Source organism: Dermacentor albipictus, chromosome 7 (assembly GCF_038994185.2).
Source record: "Dermacentor albipictus isolate Rhodes 1998 colony chromosome 7, USDA_Dalb.pri_finalv2, whole genome shotgun sequence".
NCBI classification, from domain to species: domain Eukaryota; kingdom Metazoa; phylum Arthropoda; class Arachnida; order Ixodida; family Ixodidae; genus Dermacentor; species Dermacentor albipictus.
In genome coordinates, this window is record NC_091827.1 from 102,529,261 (window position 1) to 102,538,607 (window position 9,347).

The window sequence follows — 9,347 nt, forward strand, 5'->3', positions numbered from 1 at the left end:
TATACAGGAAAGGCATCGTTCCAAAGGTGCCTGAATTGCTGTAAGGACTGCAAATAGGGTAACGCCGAAAACGAATTTCTGCACGCGCGCAACTCGATAACACCACGACATATGGATCACTTACGTTCTAATCAAAGACAGCAGTAAAACTGCTGTCTTTGACAAGAATGTAAGTGATTCATTTGTTATGTCACGCTATTATTGAGTAAATATACCCAAACTTGCTGTCAATGGAGAGGAACCCCACAGCCTTTTACTCGGCGCAAGACGCGAGTTTTCGATACGAGTGCAAGCTCAGCAAAGCCAGCGTTACAAAAATGGTGATTAAAGAAACTTTTCCCTCATGAAAAGAAAGACGAAGTACTACTGACAAACAAGCATACTGTCCAAGCTCTTTATTTATATGAGAAACGAGCATTCAAGAAATTAGACCGTTTCTACAGCGGCGACCACGTACCTTTCGCACGGCCAAAGCGCGGCCGGTTACATTGAATACAGTGGTGGCGCCATCTAGCAGGCGAGACGTAAACCGCGACAGCGGATGGAGCTCAGTCAGCCCACTACCCAATATTCTAGTACACTTTACGAAAAGTCAGGCGTCTGCTCTACCGGCTCAAACCGGTTCTCCATCTGTTGCTCCGTTGCCACCCCGCGCTGAGGGCATTGCGCCGTCGATACTTTCTGTGCGATGGCACTGCATTGACATCGTTGCCACATCCGTGCCTTTCCCAGATCGGGGAATTGAAGGCTGCCTCAGCGCGCGAGCCCAAGAATAATTAATGTTTATGCCCCCTTTAAGCGCGGTCAAAGAGAATATTTTCAGTCATTAGAACATTATTTCGTTGGACCTACTAAAGTGATTCTTTTAGGTGATTTCAACTGTGTCTTAGAAGCAAGCGATAGGCGCTCTCACCGCGGCGCACTTACGCGTACTGGGCGCGACTACAATAGCGCGCAAACATTGCGCTCCTTGGTAGATGAAATAGGGCTCATAGACGCGTGTAAAACCCTACAGCCTGGCCGCTCAGGAATGACATGGACCGGTCGCGGCTACGAAAGCCGCATCGACTGCTTGTATACTTCCAACGCATTGGCGCCTTCGCTACAATCTGCGTGGGTCCTTCCCACCGCACTGAGTGACCACAAATTTTTAATCTTTCGCTTCTCCGATTATGATTTAGCTCCGCGAGCCAAAGGATGCTGGCGCCTTAACATAAAACTTCTCGAAGATGCACGCGTAGTTGAGGACATTATCAACTTGATAAAGAGCTTCCTTAAATCTCCGCCGACCGCCACAGCATGGTAATGCTTTAAAGTAAACGTTAAGGAATGTTTCCAAACATGGGGCACTAAATTAGCCAGAGAGGAACGTGAGGAAATAAGGAAAGTTTCAGATGCCATTTTAATTCTTAGTGCACCACTATCGCAAGGGCCAAGCATAGCAGGCGCTCTTGTAGAACTCAGAAAAGAGCTCCACAGCTTGCTCAACAAAAGATGGGACCGACTTCGAGCTACAGCGCGTGCGGAAAGGTGGGAAAGAGAAACATGGTGCTCTAGGCATCTCCTATGCCGCCGCCTAGCTACAAGAAGTAACATACTGTGCGAAGTGACAGACCCAGTCACGGGCGTCGCAACAACAAAGCCAGAAGAGGTAACACAGGCTGCTAGGTCCTTCTATGAGCATCTGTATAAGAGAACTAATTGCACTCCCACGTCTTTTTCTTTGGAAAGCCCAGAAACCAGCCCCATAGTTATAGATACGCCATTTAAAGCAGAAGAGCTTTTTGAAGCCCTAAAGGCAATGAAACAAAAGTCCAGGAACAGACAGCCTCCCACCCGCTTTTTATACAAAATTTTGGCCCCTTGTAAATGCCTCCTTAGAAGAAGGGTCGCTACCAGTTTCGCAAAGACAGAGTTTAATTACGCTTTTATGTAAGGACGTAGGAAAATCATCAGACCTCCGAGCGTGGCGCCCTATTACGCTCCTAAACAGTGATTATAAGATTATCGCGAAAAGCCTTTCGCTCCGTTTGACGCCCGCCCTAACAAACATAGTCGGGACCTACCAAGCATGCTGTATTCCGGGCAGATCAGCTGAATTACACGGCTTAGGATTAAGGGACCTATTAGCGTGGGCTACATCTAGAAATTTGCCCGGCTACATATGCTCACTAGATGAAGAAAAAGCGTTCGATAGAATAAGCCACGAATTTCTCTTTCAGGTATTGCAACAGACAGGCATTAGTAAAGAATTTTGTAAACAAATCCAGTGTATGTACAATGGCCTTACATCAGCGGTTATAATACAGGGAAGAACGTCAGAAAATTTTCATATAGAAAGAGGTGTGCGGCAAGGCTGCCCACTCAGCCCACTACTGTATATACTCGCCATAGAACCGCTACTACAACAAATCGCCGCTGATGACAGCATTAGCAAATTCCCCCTTCCTGTTGGTCCTAACTGCACCCCGATTTTCGCATACGCAGATGATGTCACAGTAGTGGTACCAGACAGCAATTCTGTCGCTAGTTTACTAAAAGTAGTTGATCGATACTGTCTAGCAAGCGGAGCAAACCTCAACCGCACTAAAAGCACAATTATGAGCCTGCACCCTGAGCCTGGACTATCAGGACTTTTGCACGGCTTGCCTCAGAAGAAAGAAATTAAGATGCTCGGCTACATATTCGATAGGAAGGGACCCTCCCAATCTAACTGGTTTAATGCAGAAGAAAAACTCCGAGAGAAAGTTAATAATTATAGCGCATTGAAATGCCCCATTACGGCGCAAGCAAATATAATAAGAAGTTTGTTGATATCTTTCCTGATGTATACCGCGAGTGTACTTGATATTCCCAGCGGAGTAAAAACGAAGCTAGAAAAGAATTTTTCGCTTTCTCTGGCAAGGAGGCCCTGATCAAGTAAAACAAATAATAGTAAAACTGCCACGATTCCAAGGTGGCCTAGGCGTTCCGGACTTGAATGTAATGGCACTAGCCTTACATACCAAGTGGACGCAAATCGCCCTAGACTCAGACATTCGCTTAACCAAGATGCTAACTTCGTTTTTTCTCAGTACGAAAATTGTTGTGTTCACTGGTCCCCCACTATCGCATTCCGCTCCCCGCTCAGAATTCCCCCTACCCTTTTATAAAGAAGCCGCAAATGCGTTATGCACATTGAAGAGCATACCAAACTTTGATTTGACGAGTGCGGCGCTCAAAGTGCTTATAGAGCACCTGTCACCGAAGTTAGCACGACAACTGGTGCCTTTTAACAAACCGGCCGAAAAGCCGAACTGGCATTTGATATTAGCAGACTTCCTCGATGCTCGAAAAGCATCATTCATGTGGCGCTTTGCACGTGGATGTCTGCCCGTAAGTAAAATAGCCTTTGTAACCGCCATGGGCGGTCTCAACAAAAACTGCCTATCTTGTAATGCCAGAGAGACGCCCGAGCACGTCTTCTACGAGTGCTTGATCCCGGCAGCACTGATTGAAAGAGTGAAAAATATTTTCAAGCTGCCGGGAGTGCCATACCTGACTGTCCGGTACATGAACCCACTCCCTAAAGAAGGGATAAACCAGTTTACTCTGCTGATGATTGAGTGTAGCTATCAGGCGTGGCTGGCGAGATGCAAAGCAACGTTCACGGACAAACAACCGGGACTGCACGAAGTGCTGGCCAAAATCAGGAAGGAACTGTGGTTCCACCTGGAGAGGGAGAGACGTCGATTGGGTACACTCCAATTCTCCCGAACATGGTGCCGACCTATGATAATTTTTTCCCAACGACAAGGAAAGATAGTTGTGGAGTTCTGAAGAACTCAATCGCCACTTACAAAGGCGCCGGCAGCGCGCTCCAATACGATGCTATGGCGTCGAGAGCCGTTCCCGCTAGAGTACGGTGGCTTGATCCTGTTCTGAACATGACCTCCGCCTCGAACCCCAAATCTCCTTTACCCCTGCGGTGTTGGGGACCTTGCTTGAGGCGGTTGTATGGATGATGATGGTCGGCTGAGATCTGAACTCTCATTAGGGGACAGCACTTTATAAAGCTGCCCTCTCTTCCATCTGACAAAGCAAGGGCTTGACTTGCACCTGGTGCGATGGAGGACTGTACGCCGACCTCTTCAGGTGCTAAAAGTAAAGCTGTCGACATCGCAACGAAGATGGCCATTGTTAGTGAACTTGCTCAAGGTGCAAAAAACTGCGAACTGGTCAAGAAGTACGGACTGTCGAAATCGACTATTTCAACCATTGCTAAGGGCAAGGAAAAGATTCTTGGTGCTACCGTGACTGCCGACCCGACGACTAGAAACCGCCTTCGGAAGGCGACCTATGCGGACGTTGAGGACGCACTGCTGAAGTGGTTCGCTGACGCGCGGTCTCGCAACGTTCCGATCAGTGGACCGCTGATGCTCTCCAAGGCTAAAGACTTCGCCTTCCTTTCGGACTTTCCCGATTTCAGCCCAGGCAATGGATGGCTCCACCGGTTTAAGGCTCGCCACGGAATTGTTTTCAAGGCGGTCGTCGGCGAGGCCGCGTCTGAACAACGAGGACGTCGATGCGTGGCTTTCCAACAACCTCCCAACAATCACGAGCTATGCTCCACGGGACGTTTACAATGCCGACGAGACTGCGTTGTTTTATCAGATGTTGCCATCTAAAACACATGCCTTGAAAGGCGACAAGTGCGCAAGAGGGAATAAACAGCAAGTTGCGCATAACCGTTCTTCTGTGTGTCAATATGGACGGCAGTGACCGGCAGCTGCCTTTTGTCATTGGCAAGTCACGTAAGCCGCGATGCTTTGGAAGCTACGTGCCCGTACGCTACAGGAACAATACAAAAGCCTGGATGAGTCGTGACTTATTTGCCGAGTGGCTTGTCGAGTTCGACCGCGACATGGCACGAAAAAACAGGAAGGTCCTGCTCGTGCTGGATAACTGTGCGGCGCACCATGTGCAGCCTTCCTTGAGTGCGTTGACAGTGCTCTTCTTGCTTCCCAATGCAACCTGCAAAATTCAGCCGCTTGATATGGGCATCATTCATGCGTTCAAGGTGTACTGCCGGTGGCGCGTCATCCAACGCTTGTTGATCGCGATTGATGCTGCCATGCCAGTTCGCATCAGCTTGCTTGCCGCCGTGGACATGTTGAAAGCGGCGTGGATGGAACTCACCGCGGAGTGCATAGAAAATTGCTTCCGCAAGGCGGGTTTTATGGGCCCAGGCACCGAGGACGCCATAGATCACCCACCGGAAGGCCGGTCGCACGAGGACTTGTGGCAACGTGTCGTTGACACGCAGCTGGCCGGACCTGACGTTGCCTGGGACGATTTCGTTTCTGCTGATGACGACGCCGACATTGCGGAGCCATGCACTGACGAAGCTATTGTGCGTGAAGTGCGAGCCCTTCCTGACTGCCCAGAGACCGACGAGGACGATGACGAGGATGCTGCTCTACCGCCGGTTGCTGTGAACGCTTCAACCGCGATCGGTTACATCGCGTCGCTTAAGGAACTCGTGTGCAGCAGAGGCCTTGGCGATGAACACATTACCACGCTGGAAAAATTAGAAACGGCAGTGATGCGATCAGCTTTGAAGAAGCAGACATGCATCATGGACTTTTTTCAAAAATAAAGTGAACTTTCGTCTCGCTTGCTCTTTTTTGCCGTATTATAGGTGGTCCACTTAGTACGAACTTTGGATACAACGAACAAATGCCACGTGACGATCAAGTTCGTTATATGTGGGCTGGACTGTACTTGTTTCATTGAGTAGTGATGGCAGTGCATAAAGGAGGCATGTGACACGTATTCATCTTGCTTCTTTGAAACTGCTGTTTTTCAGCACAGGGTGGCAGAGTAATGCGCATGAAATGTTGATCGTGATACATGCACTCATGTACACTTATATTTAAACCACTAAGTGGCGTCCTGGCCAAACAGCCATTCTTTCATTTATATCAATGGGCAGTTCTAAGTACAAAACGATTTGTAATATTGTCACCCTCCTAACTTAGATTCTTCAGCACAGCCTTGCACACTAAACCTCTTCTTTAACCATCTACATCAGTATACTTCCTGTGTAATGGCTACTGCAAAACATTTAATAAATTCAGGTGCCCTCCGAGGCTGACTGGACTGAAATTGCCCAAGGCTTTGCCTCCCAGTGGCAATTTCCCAACCTTTTTGGGAGCTGTGGATGGCAAGCATGTCGCCGTCACTGCACCTCCCAATTCCGGCAGCCTATATTTGAACTACAAGGTAAGCTTGTTCACTAGGCACGTTTAAGCACACAGTTCTTGCCACCCGTCACATATTACAGAGTACATCGGTAAACCACACATCTGATCAGTTATACAAGATGCGAAATTATTCCAGCAAATCACTTTCTTGGTTGTGGCATTCTTTTGTTGTATATGTATGTTCACTATATTTTCATTGCACAGTTTTATGTGCTCATGAATGCTCCATCAGCTGTTGGCAATGTGATGTCCCCTTCGAAATACTAAGTTGACATTGGGCCAGCAGACATCGAATAGTATTCTCTGCTCAGTGCAAAATTTCACAATTGTAGACTCCAATATAAACATCGAATACGACCGCAATGTTCTGCTAGTCGCAATACCAGATTCACCATGTGCACTTCGCAGTCGTCTATGAAATTTGTTGAAGCTGCAGAAATGTATACACTGGACAGAATGGGCAATGGTCTACGATACAGCGAGAGAGCACTATAACAATGTTAAAGATCGGTATGGTAGCCATCCCTATAGTAAGAAACGCGCATGCACTGCACTCTTTGGTATATACCAGGTTCCTGAAATTTGCAAAGACCAACAGGACAAAAATTGTGAAGGTGTACTGCATAACAATAGCAAAAGTGTATCATCGGAAGACATATTTCTTTGGCTAAATACCTGTATGTGTGTTGCCGCTCACCCCCCCCCCAACCCTCTTCCATGCATGCTGTCAATCTGGTTGGTTCTTGTTATTTGCTAGATAATAAAAGGCTGGTGCTGCTTTGAATAAAGTTCAGGTGGCAGTCAGCATCCTATTGCACTGCTTCAGCATACATTGCAGATAAACCAACTTGCCCAAATCAAATTGTTGCTCGCACAAGGTGGCGGATGTGCATGGAGTCTCTAGGTAAATGCAGACGATTGCTGCACATTGCTACAGACGCTGCTTTTAACAAGTCGTGAGTGACTTGGAGCAGTCACAACTGTTTCGTCTGAAAAGTAGGTATTTCATGCCTAAAAGTGAGGCATCTCACTACTCTGTAGAATTGCTGCGTTTGTTCTTAATGTGTATTTCCAGGGTCGTAAAGAATGTCATTTGAGTGCATTTTCATGTGTGCTTCTATTATATCTGCAAAGGTGGTGTACCAATATGGTGACTAATGACCTATTTCAGAGCACCTTTTCCATTGTGCTGATGGCTGTCGTCAACAGCAATTACCAGTACACCATCACTGACGTTGGGGCTCAAGGTCGGCAAAGTGATGGAGGAGTACTACAGAGCTCGGAATTCGGGAAGGCACTGGCCAGAGGGACTCTTGGTCGGTACTCCTTCTGCAAGCTGCCTGCCTGGGACAAGAACTGTCGCACCCTATGCCTTTGTTGGGGACGAAGCATTTCAGTTATGCAAGGATTTTATGAGACCCTTCCTGGCAAAGCAGCTGACTGATAAAAGGACGGTCTTCAATTACAGGCTGAGCAGAGCAAGGTAAAGGATGGGACATACTTTCAGTATTAAGGGTCACGGTGATGATATTGAAGAAGCCGTGCAAGTTTTTTGCCGCTGCCAATGACTGCTGTGGCTGCACAGAGTATAGCTGTATATATATATATGACGACCCTGATCCCTGATGAAGATCGGTCCACCGATCGAAACTGTTGAAATTAAATACTTGTTCTGTTTATCTTGTAGCACCGCTCAAGTTCTTTACGTTTGAAAGGCAGCCTGAAGAATTCCTTTTTGCCTACTACTACTACTCATGGCTACTAAACCTGCTACAGGGAAACAGATCTCATGGAAATTCCCGCATAAGATACCGCATTGTGCCGTCATCGGCGATTCGCAGACCAAGTATGTTTTCAGTCACTTTGACCTGCACGAGGACGATGCCCCAGCCTTCGCCTCGCAGTCATGTGCATCGATTGAGGACACATTGTTGCTTTTGGACTTTGTGCCACGCTTCGCGGCTACTTTGGTGCTACATGTGGGCACGAATGAGCTTACCTCTCAGTCAGGCAGCATGGTCTTTCAGTGGTATAGAAATCTGCTGGACACAATTCGCAAGCTGCGCCCGGAAATCAAGAAGTTGTTTGCCACCTTGGTGCTGCCGGGAACACCAAACCGCCATCGAGCGTGTCACAACAGACGGTACGTCGAGCGCTCCAACAAGGAGGCATTTCATTTCAATGCCTTGACGCGAAATCACTGCCGGCGGACAAGGAATGCTATCTACCTTGACCACGAGTTCCAGTGGCTGCTCCCAGGCAGAGTACTCGCATCTGATGGGATGCACCCCAGCTTCGAAGGGGTGGCCATCATTGCCAGTCACCTGAGGTGCGTGCTCCTGCAGGGCAGTGGACAGTCGCATGGATCTTGGCGTGATCACACGTCGAATGGTTACGCAGGGCCCGTGCGGCGGGGCTCACCATCCCGTCTGGGCGATGCCCAGGCTGCCCCCTGCGACGGTCGGATTGACACTGGTCGACACTGGTCGGATCAACACGCTGCACGTGCCCGGAGCTCCGGCACGACCAGGGGTGCGGCCACCGCAGAGATCGCCCCCCTACGCCGAGGCTGTCGGCTGCGAAGCACCAACGCCGAGAGATTGACTGGCCAACACTTCAGGTACGGTGCAATTCGGCACTTATTGGTCCCGTGAGTTCATGATGTTGCGTAAAACAATTGACAAGCGGGTGCGATTTGAGATGCATGCCTCTAACATGAATAAATATTTAGCTTCGGGCGTCGCACCAAAGGGTCTTCAGGTAAAACAGAAGCTGGCAATGGATACCTTTGACGAAAAAGAAAGAGAGCAGTGGAATGCTATACTACGGGAGGCCTCGCTTGGACTCACTCGGCTGGTGGCACAACATAGCGTGCGCGGAGCATCGCAGCTTAAAAACGAGGAGCAGCTGCTGTTGTGTCAGTCAAAGTTCACAGAATTGGTAAAATACGAGCGAAAGAAAATGTCAACATCCAAGAACAACAAAGAAAGAAACGGGAGCGTGACAATATCCCAACGGCCATCAGAGGTGATTCTCAAAGCCATAATCTTGAATCTGAAGCGACCGGTTGTTCTGAAGTAATCAGCGAAAAAAAGCACGAGA

The 9,347-nt window shown here is 48.4% G+C and overlaps 1 pseudogene; it reads left to right on the plus strand.

Annotated features, from left to right (window-relative positions):
* The first annotated feature begins 4,653 nt into the window (after positions 1 to 4,653).
* On the plus strand, positions 4,654 to 5,638 carry LOC135917743 (tigger transposable element-derived protein 6-like; annotated as a pseudogene).
* The last annotated feature ends 3,709 nt before the right edge of the window (positions 5,639 to 9,347 follow it).